The sequence below is a fragment of the Glycine soja genome, chromosome 16 (genome assembly GCF_004193775.1).
Source record: "Glycine soja cultivar W05 chromosome 16, ASM419377v2, whole genome shotgun sequence".
Lineage (NCBI taxonomy): Eukaryota > Viridiplantae > Streptophyta > Magnoliopsida > Fabales > Fabaceae > Glycine > Glycine soja.
This window is the reverse complement of record NC_041017.1, coordinates 4,596,825-4,609,082: the sequence shown is the minus strand read 5'-3', so window position 1 is coordinate 4,609,082 and position 12,258 is coordinate 4,596,825. Positions and strand designations below refer to the sequence as shown.

Below are 12,258 nucleotides of genomic sequence, written 5' to 3'. Positions count from 1 at the left end.
TAATGGGCCAAGACAAGCTATGTTTCAGCATCGGGCTAGCCCATTCCCTTTCCCTTTTCAAATTCTGGCTTATCATTTCGTCACCAGAACACAACGACAGACAAAACTTCTTGCACTTTCACTATTACTTCATGTACTTTTCATTACATTATGAAAAACTCATTCAAAAATGTAATTCGTATTTTAGAATAAGCTTTCCATAATACAATAGAAAATAAAGGAAGCAAGCAACAGCCACAATGACATTATGCAATGAATAAAAACGATAGTGTATAAAAAAAAAATCTATTATATTACTGTAGTTCCTAAACTTAACTGTTTAGTTGTCACTAAAATATTTAAAATTATAGTAATGTTATCACTGAACCAACTTGTATGAAAAATACCTCACTTTACTGTTCAATAGGAACAAAGAGCTAGAGGAGTTGGAAATTTAAAATAAAGAATTAATTCAAGTGCGCTAAGTCATTAATGCACGAGTATGATATATTGATCTAGAAGGCCTTATTATAATGCCTTGCCACAATGTGTCCGTCAAAGGCTGCAAATTGATGCTATTTATTAGTACTACTTAATGGAATAGACAGCACAGGTACATAATTTTCTAGGGAGAGTCCTCAGTTTGAGGAGCATAATTAGAAATCATCAACATTTAGTGGGAACTGATTGTAATATCATGTACCTGGCCAAAGATTTCAATATTCGCTTGAGGATAGTACCAAAGGTGGAAGAACCTGAAAGAAGCAAAAGAGAAAGTATTCATGAATACCTAGCCAAACATATTTTCAAATTTCAATTGGGTGAGAGAAAAAAGGGTTTACTTCATAATTGGAACCTCAGCCAATGGGCAACCAAGCCCAACAATGCATGCCAAGGTGAAACCTGGCCATGTCCTATCCAAGTAAAACCATATGAGTCTGCTGCAGCAAATAAAATGTAGGCTTCAATCTTGTCCGCTATTCCGGCACTCAGTTCTATAAACAGCGCCAGCAATCTAGGACTGGATAACCCTATAAGGTTTAAATATCACTTTAATTTATGAAAATATCATGATTTTATTATTATTATTATTTTAATCACTCTTTTTCACTCTTCCACTAGGAATAGGAAATTCCAGATACTTACTAATTTTCTGAGTATACTGAAAACCAGTAATACTAGAAAACTTTGTAATCTTCTGTCTAGGAATATTCCTGGAAGCTAAAAATTTGGCAACCATTAAGGCCATTTCTTGGCAACGTGTCCTATAAAAAAGGACCTAAATGATATTTTCTTTTCTTCATGGTGCACAAGTCCCCTTCAGTGACTCTTTGTGGAACTTCCTTTGTCAGGTCTTTTTGGTTCTTTGAGTGAAGGTGTCTCGTTTTATTATTTTTGGATTTAATCATCAAACTGAACATCATGCACAGATATGATGTAATTAATACCCCATTTCATATTAATATATATGATTTTGTTTCATATTAATATACATGAATTTGTCTTACCTACGGTCTTTTTATTTTATTCAATCGAAAATTTTAGTCTCTCCATTTTAAAAGAGACACTTAGTCTTCTATTTTAGAAATTTTATAATTTTGGATTAATACTTAATTTTTTCTGTTTTATTTTATATTTTGTTTCAATTAAATCATAAATTTGATATATTCATTTATGATGACAACAATAAATGATTTACTTAATTAAAATGTAAGTCGTAAAAAAAATAAACATAGGCAAAATATATTCATAAAAAATTATATTTTTTTTTAAAAAGAAAACTAAATATCTTTATTTTAAAATAGAAATGTCATATTTTCTATCTGTATAAAACAGATACCAATGTTTGTATTTAAGCTTTTTTAATTAGTGATTTTAATTTTTAGTTAGGTTGAATATGAATTATCTTGTTACCAGCTTAGGATAAAGTAGTAGAGATTGGGTAAGAACTAGTTCTTTTGTTATTTCACTGAAAAAGTTAAAATAAATCTGTTATATTTTTAATATATTCTATACCTTTTATCATCTCAATGTTAATAATTTTAAAATACAAAAATGTTGATGAAATATAAAAAATATGGAATAACGTACTTGTGAACTTTTTAAATTATATAATTGAAGAGGAAAGTTGATTAAATTGTAATGTATATATATGTGCATTAAATCATGGACTAGTTTATTTGTCCACATCTCAACCCAATTTAAAATTGAAAGAATGTACACCGAATAAAAAAGGGGATACTGTATAATGACATTTCATTGGTTGGTTCAAAAACACACGGATTATCAAACAAATAATAATCAACCATTGATAACATTAAATCAAACCGTTTAGATTTTTTTGTGCTAGTTCGATTGGATCCTCGCAAAGGCTTCAAAAGCTTTATAATGTGGAATTGTATCAAGGCACCATTCATCTACATCTTATCATCACTCTCCCACCCGTAATTATTCCTTTCAAACGAAATCTTCACTATGAAATCCATAGCCTCCTCTTATTGTCATCAAATAGAATATTAGACCTAGAGGACCAAGCCCAACCTTGCCCAAACTTTATAATTATTTTTGTCTTGTTGGCATATTTTCTTGTTTGTAAAATTTTTGTTCTCTTTTTGTTTATGCTAGTTAGATCTATGAGCCATAAAACAAAACCCCATTCATGGACCTTCATTGCAGATCTACTCAGATGGAATTCATTGACCATGTCTTATATTTTTTCATCTTCTGTTTAATGCTTTACCCTATCGTTTGTTCTAATCATGGCCAATAATTATAAACATCATCAACGATCGTGATTTCCTTGATTAATTAAATAAGGTGAAAGTTCTAACTCTTTTGTTATTGTACATTAACTTATTTAATAGTCCTAATTACAAGATTAATTTGTATCCTCCATAAAAGACATGGTCGGTACCCACATGAATCAATTTGTTATAGATCTATTTGAATCTCTTCATTTGTTGGTGGACGAACCCACACAAATCGGTTTTTTGAGGAACTTGGCCAGAGAGTATTAGGCCAATTAATTATTGGTTATTAACTAATATCATATTTTGAAGGAGAAGGGTAGAATGACTCCTATCCCAATTTTTCTAAATAAAGGTTGAAATTTAGTGGTGCTTTGCTAATGCATGTACTCTAAGTAAGACAATTGCATGTGGTACCTTGGCTATGTGAGTTAGCACTCCCCCTTAGGAGTCTTATGTGTCTTTTTACCCCCCCTTAAAGGTTTTCATAGAAAAACAAATATAATTACTTTTTGTTGTTGATTTTTCAAAATCACAATTTCCTTTTCTTTATTCTCAACATCTTTTAACACCATTGTTTTGACTAGTGTTATATTTCTTTTGATAAGTGCTTTGAAGGGATTGGATTATAATGACTCATGTGATTAACTCGTGTGCATTCCATGTTGCAGTGATTTAATGATCCAACACCATTGGAATCAAAGAGAATTGAATCAATTCACAAAGAGTGGGCAAGATATTTTGTAGAAGTTTGAAATAGAGCATTGAATGAATAATGTTTAAGAATGTTTAGAATAGTTAAGTTATATCTAGAGTAGCTTGAGAGTTGTTGACAACTTACAAGACATGAAGATCTCCTTGATGTCAATTGCAGCAGGTTTATTTGGATCATGCTACAATGACACATAGGTTTGATTTTGCCACATTATTATAAATAACATGATGGCAAATGCAGATGAGTCTGCGAAACTGGATTTATGTGTGCACAAGTCTTATGTACAGTGGTTCATGTCCGATCAAATTGTGTTGACTATGAATAATGATGTTGTTGATGAAGTTGGAGTTGGAGCTTAAGTTAATAATGAAGATGTTATTGCTTAGATCCTGCCTATAACTTTTGAAGACCAATATTCCAACTTTCATCATTTTTTTCCTCCAAGGAACAAAGTTATTATTTATCGATGCAACTTCAACCCAGGTTGAGCTCAAGACACGCCTAAGATAACAAGAAGGGCAGCCCATATGAAACAATAAAACTAAAGTCCAAATATGAACTAACATATGAGCAAGGCAACAAAACCCAATTCATAGACTTTCGTGGCAAATCTAGCTAGTTAGATGGAAGTCATTAACCTTGACTTATATTTCTTTGTCCTCCCGTTATGCTTAATTTGCCTTATTCTTGGTTCTAACCATGGCTAATAAACATATTCAAGTATATATTGTGATTTTTTTTATTAACTAGTGTGTTGGGCCTTGAAATCCCTGAGAAGACATTGACAACTCCAGTTCAGAATAAAAGTCTAGACTTTTCTATTTTGTTTCTAGATTATCTTATTTGTAATTTTGGTCTTTAGGCCTCAATAAATTTCTTCTTGTGTTGTTAAAGGGGGCATTGATGCAGATTGTATCAAAGGTATTAAGATCTCAAACTCAATGCATCTCTATAAATAATTTCCATTGAGAGAAATAGTTTGTTTATTTTGTTTCAGTTCAATATCCGTACCTGTATAATTTGTTTCATTCTCATCTACGTCACTTTCCCTCCCACGCCTACTCTCATCTCATTCTCGTTTATCTCTTATTATCTCAAAAACTTTAACATTTAGCACCAAACTATACATAAAAAACATTTACCACGAAACTACACAGAGACAAAGTAGCAAGTGTGACATATTGCCATCAGAGACAAAGTGACTACTCACATGAAAGAATAAATAGTTGACAACATTGCTTCTCCTTCGGCAACCTCAAAATGGACATCGGAGTTTCTTATTTGTTACTTGACAACATTAACATGTCTTTCCGTGAAAGTCAAAACCCATCGAGCCAAAAAAATTAACCAATACGAAGGCTCAAACAGTCAGATATGGCATTAAATTAATTTAGAGTACTTGATTTTGGTCAAGTGATCTAACCATAATGATCGGATGCCCAAATGCTACAAATGTAACCTTATTCTTTTTATTGGTATATAAAATATGATTTCTATGTTTCCACTTCTTTTGTACAAATCAACCAAATATGAAGACAAGAGCATTCCTAAGACCTAAATATATTTTGGATCCTTGATAAATTAGAAAATTTAATTTTGGATCCTATTAATTTTTCTATATTTAGTCCTTAATAAAAACAACATTTATATTTCTGCTTCATGTTATTTTACTTTAGTCATTCTAGTATGTCTATTTTTTTGTTTTTTTTACATAAAATATATAAATCATTTATTATTAGTCCTATCATATCATTTTAAAATGGACTAATACAAAATAAAAAAATATTAGTGACTTAAATAAAAAACAAATGTATTAGAAGGATTGCAACAAAATGATAATGACCAAAAATAAAAATTTTATTTTATTAAAGATTAAAAAAATAATTATTAGAGACCCAAAATAAAATTTGTAAATTTATGGGGTTTAAAGTTTAATAACTATATTATATATACGTTAAAATAAAAGGTAGAGGTTAAATGATATGTATTATCCATATATCAAATGAGAGTTTTGGAGTTGATATATGTTTTTTTTTTTACTACCGGAGTTGATAAATGAAAGTTAATTTATTTTAAGCCCATAATTGATAATGCAAAGTTTTATTTTTCTAATTGGTATATTGTGTATGTAACTTTTTATTTATCCTTCTTATATAATCTTGTCAGATTATCCTTGTACGTTGCTTCTTAATAAAGTTCTGCTTATGAAAATATTAAATATGCAAGAATTGAAGACTAAATGAGAACTAATTATATTTTAAAAAATTTAATAGAAAGTATGAAATATTTCTTATATTTTGTCATACATAAGAATTAAGAGAAAATAAAATATGTATTAAGAATGTAAAGATATTTTATATTATTATTCAATTACCAACTATTATGAATGATAAGTCTATTTACTTTGATGATAACTAACTTCAAAATCATACAAAAGAAGAATTTTAATAGATTATTAACCGTATAAAACTTTCAAACTAAAAGAGTACGTTAAATAATCTCTGATTAATATTAATACATATCACAACTGGTAATTATTCCTACCATGCAAAAGTCCATCACCTCCCCTTGTTGTCACTAAATAGAATATTTGATCCTGAGGTCCAAGACCAACTTTTGTTCACACTTTATAATTATTTTTTGTTGTGTTGACATTTATTCTTGTTTCTAAAATTTATGTGTTCTTTTTGTTTATGTCAGATCCATGAGTAAGATAATAAAACCCCATTCATGGACCTTTGTTAGAGATCTATTCATTAGGTGAAATTTGTTGACCATATCTTATATTTTTTTCGCCCTTTCTCTATATGCTTTGCTATATCCTTGATTCTAACCATGGCCGATACACATCTTCAATGTAACGACCAAGATTTTCTTGATTAATTAAAGAAGATAAAAGTTCTAACTCTTTTGTTATATTTAATTAACTTATTTAATAGTCACAATTGCATGATTATTTCATATCCTCCATAAAAGACATGATCGATATCCACACAAATTGATTTGTTGCATATCTACTCATATCTCTTTGTTAGTTGAGGGAAAAACCCACACAAGTTGGACTAAATTGAACTCAATATGGCTACAGGGGTAGTAATACAATGCAATGGGTTCTGAGGAAGAGAGAAAGAGAAAGGGTCACTGCAAAATGAATATCCAAGAATTCGTGCCATAAACGCGAGATGAAAAGAAAGAAGCAAAGGCTGTTGTGTTCTTCCTTAGCCCACCGAAACCAGTGCGCGGCCAAATACTTGGTCAGTTAGAAAAATATTGTACATAAGCAGTCAAATATTTAGCAGTAAGTTTTGGAAGGTCCTAAATTTTTGCATTACAAATTTTGAATTAAAAAAATAATTATTATATTTATTTATCAATATTATCCTTATTAACAAGAAATAATTAGCAAGAGAAAAAGAGAAATGGGAGCAATAAAGAATGTAGCAAAAATAGTTGCACTAGGAAAAAATAGTTGATTTATCAGCAAGAAAGAATGTAGTTAGAGAGAAAGAGAAATGGGAGCAATAAAAAACGTTTAAGAAAATAAAACTTAACTTGATTTTGTCACAATAAAAATTTGAAAGTAACAAACAAATTATGATTATGCTTATTATTATGTTTGTTATAACTTATATTTTTGTTTTCCTATTGTCTGATTATTGTAGCCTTATGCTTGTAAGATAAAAAAAAAGAAAGAAGATGAAGATTAAATTATATTTTGGGTAAATAATTACTTTCATTCTTGAATACGTAAAGCGCTGACAAATTCGTCCCTGACAGTGTCATGTATGCTCTCTCTTTCATTAACGGTAATGGATAAAAGTTAATGAATATATGAATTTATCTTTTTTTTTTCAGTTTGAATTTTAATCTTTCGGGACCGAATTTGCCAGCGTTCTACACATTCAAAGATGAAAAAGACTATTTACCAAAAAAAAAAACTCAAGAATCACATTCTTGAGGCTGCAGTTAATTTTATTTTTTCCTAATTGCATATTTTACCATCAAATTTTTTTTATGAATTTTACCGCTCAAAATTTATTTTCATGAATTTTACCACTCAACTTTCATAATTTTACAGATTTTTCCATTGAAGATTTTTTTCACGGATTTTATGCGTTTTACATTGTCTTTCAATCACAAAGAATGATAAACTTATTGACTTTGATGATAACTGCCTCAAAATTAAGTCATATAAAAGAATATATTTTATTAATTATTGAAAATTTAAAACTTTTAAACATACCGCGTTTGCTAAATAAACTCAAGAATTAATACATATCACTTTTACACATTATTTAATCAATACAATATACTTTTAGACACTCATTAATTAATAACTAATAATTTAAATGCATATTTAGTTGTGTTTATTCAAACACATTATTTAAACGTGTTTATTTTAAATAGTAACTAATAATTTAAACACATTAAATAAAATGAGTGCAATACATGGGCAAGTTTAGTTGTTATCTACATCTCGATCCAATTTAAAATTAAAGAACCTACCGAGAATAAAAAGTTGGTGTTGCATCATGCATGCCATCTCATTGGCTGGTTCGAAGAGACACGGATTGTCAAACAAATAATTGTGAGCCGTTGATAACATTAAATAGAACCGTTTATTTTTCTCAACATTGGTCGTTCTAGATCCTTGTAAAGGCTTTGAGGCTTTATAATGTGGAATTGTGTGAATGCACCCTCCACCCACATCTTACCATCATTCTCACACATATAATTATTCCTATCACATGAAGTCTAAACCTTAAAGTCCATCACCTCCTCTTGTTCTCATCAAATAGACTATTAGACCCAGAGGTCCAAGACGAACTCTTCCACACTTTATAATTATTTTCTTATGTGTTGGCATCTTTTCATGTAATTTTTTTGGGTTTTTCTTGTTTATGTTAGATCTATGAGCCAAACAACAAAGCCCCATTCATGGATCTTCGTTATAGATTTACTAAAATGGAATTTGTTGACCATGTCTTATATTTCTTCACCCTCTCTTTTATGCTTTGCCCTGTCCTTCGTTCAAACCATGGCAAATAATCATCTTCAACGACCGTGATTTCCTTGATTAAGGTAAAAGTTCTAACTCTTTGGTTATTGTAAATCAACTTATTTAATAGTCACAATTACATGATTAATTTGTATCCTCCATAAAAGACACAATCAATACCCACACGAATTGGTTTGTTGCAGATCTACTTAGATCTCTTCTTTAGTTGGGGGAAAATCCACGCATTTGATTTTTTGAGGAACGTGTCTAGAAATTAGATTTAGTTAGACAATGTATGGTTGGTAAATAAGAATCGATTCTTTAACAAAGTACAAAATGTATCACCTTTTCCAAATCATTTAATACTTTACAAAGCAACCATCATTGTTACAGTATCAATCATTTCTTTCAAGTTTGTCACCATAATTATTGTTGACATGAACAAATGGTTCATCTAAGTGGTATTGGACATGGATCCCTTAAGCATGTGATCAAGGGTCCGAATCATGACCGATGCGTATGGGAAAAATCTTGTTGAAAGGGGCATTCCACTTATGAGCGCAAGCAGGTCCCTCGAACGAGATTAAAATCCCCTTGGCTGGTCAATATACTTCTTTGCTATAGCCAATTTGCCTCTACCACCACACAAAATTGACCTCAATCACTTTAATTTTATTTTTAATTATTTTAGTACAAAATGATGTTATTTTAAGAGTTTTTTTTTGTGAAATCATTTTAAGAGTTTTAATTAGAGTACTAAATTATTTTTATTTATAAATATAATGAATCCTTTTATTTCTATAGATAATTTCTATTTTATTTTTTTAACCAATGTCATTAACATTCGTCCTAATTAAAAAAAAAGTTAATCCAATCTAGCTATAATTTGACTAGGTTGGGAATGAATCATGGTAAGTACTGTTCAAATTTTGCACTGATACAATCCATCATTTGCAAATTAAATGAGAAAAAAATGTCATTCCTCACCAATACATACAATTACATCTTGTCCCCATGCTACTAGTAGTAGGTAATGTTTCCATTACAAGAATATACTTTATCTTAATTCCAACTGCTCTTCTCAAAATTGGTCTGTCTATACTAGTAAGGTCTCCTATGTAACCTAGTTACATTGTTAGGTGCCTCATGTAATGTAGACTTTTGAATATAGCTATGTTACCTGTAGTCTACAACTATGATTGTTGCTTAAAATATATGCTAATTGCAGATTTTATTAACATCCAAAGTTGTGAATTTTTTGTCTTTTGATATATTTATTTGTTTGAGATTATGTAGAACAATTAGAAACTAGAATTGAAATACTTAAGCTTTTTAACCTCATCCGGGCTGTCCCAAAGAGGTGAGGTTTCCCCACTTATCTCTAAAGTTGTTGTTCTAATTACTAGCTTCTGCAATTAGTTTGAATTAAAATATATCGAGTATGAAATTGAATTTGCAGAATGAAATTAATTTTTAGTGTTAATTATTGTTACAATTAACAATTATAGTTTGAGATTGTGTGGAATGATTAGAATCTTGAATTGAAACACTTAAGCTTTTTAACCTCATATGGGCTACGCTGCTAGTATAAAAGTTTTATTTGACAAAATTGAATTTTTTTCTTATTGTTAGAATGTTATGGAGTGGAAAAATCTCCAACAGCTGTTGGCACTCCGCTAAGCCCTTCTCAATCTTCATGCTTCTGTCATCCCAAAGCATAAAGCAACTGTTTCACAGATTCTTCCTTCGAGTCCACATGAAAACATAGAGATAGAATCTCTTGAAACGAATGAAAGTACCTAATTTGATGGATGAGGTTAAGAATACCTAATTTTGTGTATACTAAATCTTTTTGGTAATCAGATTCAAGGATTGCAAAACATGTTCAAGTATCCTCTAGAAGCTGAAAGCCAAATGGGAACAGATAAAAATGATGAAAATGTTGCTGGTTACTCTGTTGGAGCTGGGCATAGTGCACCTGTTGTTGTTGGTGTTGTGTATACTAAATCTTTCTGGTAATCAGATTCAAGGATTGCAAAACATGTTCAAGTATCTTCTAGAAGCTGAAAGCCAAATGGGAACAGATAAAAATGATGAAAATGTTTCTGGTTACTCTGTTGGAGTTGGGCATAGTGTACCTGTTGCTGCTGGTGTTGGGGATACAAACATATGTGGGTGTATAGTTCAGTTGTATTTGGATAATATTTTGGACAGATGTTTGGATTTCAGTGAACAAGTTCGTCAATAAAATCTAAAGGTCAGAATCTAGCTTCTATTTTTATCAGATTCAACACTCTTGAGCCAAATGCCAAAGAACAATTAAAACCATGTCTTTGAATAAAAAAGAGTTAATATAGATGGACTGAGGTAAAACCAATAGTGTCTTGCTTAAAGCTATGATATCACAAAAAAAAAAAAAAATTTTAAGTCCGTTACGCAAAGAACCATCTTAGAATAGTACAACTACTAAGGCGGTTATTTGGACAACCGATCTAGAAAACCATCTACAATATATCATTTCTAAGACGGTTCAAAACCGGCGTTGTATAACCCACCATATTTTATGACCTCCCTATTTAAGATGGGTCAAAACCGTCATAGATTGACCCCAATGACCGACTTAGAAAGACTTATTTGTAGTAGTTAACTCACATAAAGAAAAACTGTATTGTTGTTTAACCTAGGAACTTTGAATCATTATGAAACTTAATTTAGATTGTAAGATAGATGAAACTTATCCTAGTACTAACCCTTTGTTTCATTATGTTAGTCTCAGGGAACAAATTCATGTGGAACAAATGAATCAGAATTACGTAAGAACTCTCAAAAATCTTTATTTAAGTTTTATTAAATTCTATGTTTTGCTTAATTGTTCATGATTTCTATATTTTTTCTTTACCGTAGTTGGCTTTTGGAATGTAGACAGTTCAATTATTGTTTACAAGATTGGCTTATGATGGCCTTCTTCGATGATGTACAGGAAAGTTGCAAGTTGCTTGCATCAGACAAGAAAACAAAGAGAAGAGGACAGAATAAACTTTCACAAGTTTTTGGAGGCAGGCCGGGCACCGAAAGAACCTGCATTGCTGTTTTATGAAGTATTGGTATGTTCAATTTGTGCATGTTTTAAGATTCTATTAATGCTTATAAAAACTTAGGTGACTATTGTAAAAAAAAAATATGAAATGTTTGGTGACTATTTTTCTCATGAAAATTCCATCTTCATTTTTTGTGCAGAAATCTGAATTATGTTTTTTTGTTTTACTACTCATCTTTTTCTGAAGATGACATACTTAATTTTGCTAAAGGATGGAAAATTGTCCTTAATAATAGTTAGTTCTACTTTTATTTGAGTGATGATAACAGGAAAATGTGGAATTGTAGTTGTCCAGATGGTTGGTCAAAGAATAATGGTGTACTTCTATAACTGTTTTTTTGGGTGATGGACGCCCTTTCATTTAATGGATATTTTTGTTGTTTGATTGGAATGTAAGTATATAAATCTACAATGCAAGTCAGAGGGGGAACCTATGTCAGTCCTTTTGCTCTTTCTTAGCAATCATATATATTCCACAGCGGCAAAACAAGTCGATCCTTTCAATAATTTACTTTATTGTTATTTAGTTTAATCATTTTTCTGCCACATAAAACAAACTGGTTGAATGTATTGTGGCTAGCTATGTGCATGTGTGGTGCTATAAGGATATTGTCATTGACTTTTAACCACACTACTACAAAAAACAATTTTAACATCAGCTTATTAACATTGGTTTTGGACAAAATCGATGATAAGTTAAACGTGGTGACATATTTGTAAA

The 12,258-nt window shown here is 30.4% G+C and overlaps 1 long non-coding RNA gene across 1 annotated transcript; it reads left to right on the top strand.

Annotated features, from left to right (window-relative positions):
* Positions 1 to 8,162: 8,162 nt before the first annotated feature.
* LOC114390238 lies at positions 8,163 to 10,673 on the top strand. The gene is made up of 2 exons (XR_003661857.1): positions 8,163 to 8,523; positions 10,073 to 10,673. It is a non-coding gene; the product is annotated as an uncharacterized LOC114390238 (long non-coding RNA).
* Positions 10,674 to 12,258: the final 1,585 nt, after the last annotated feature.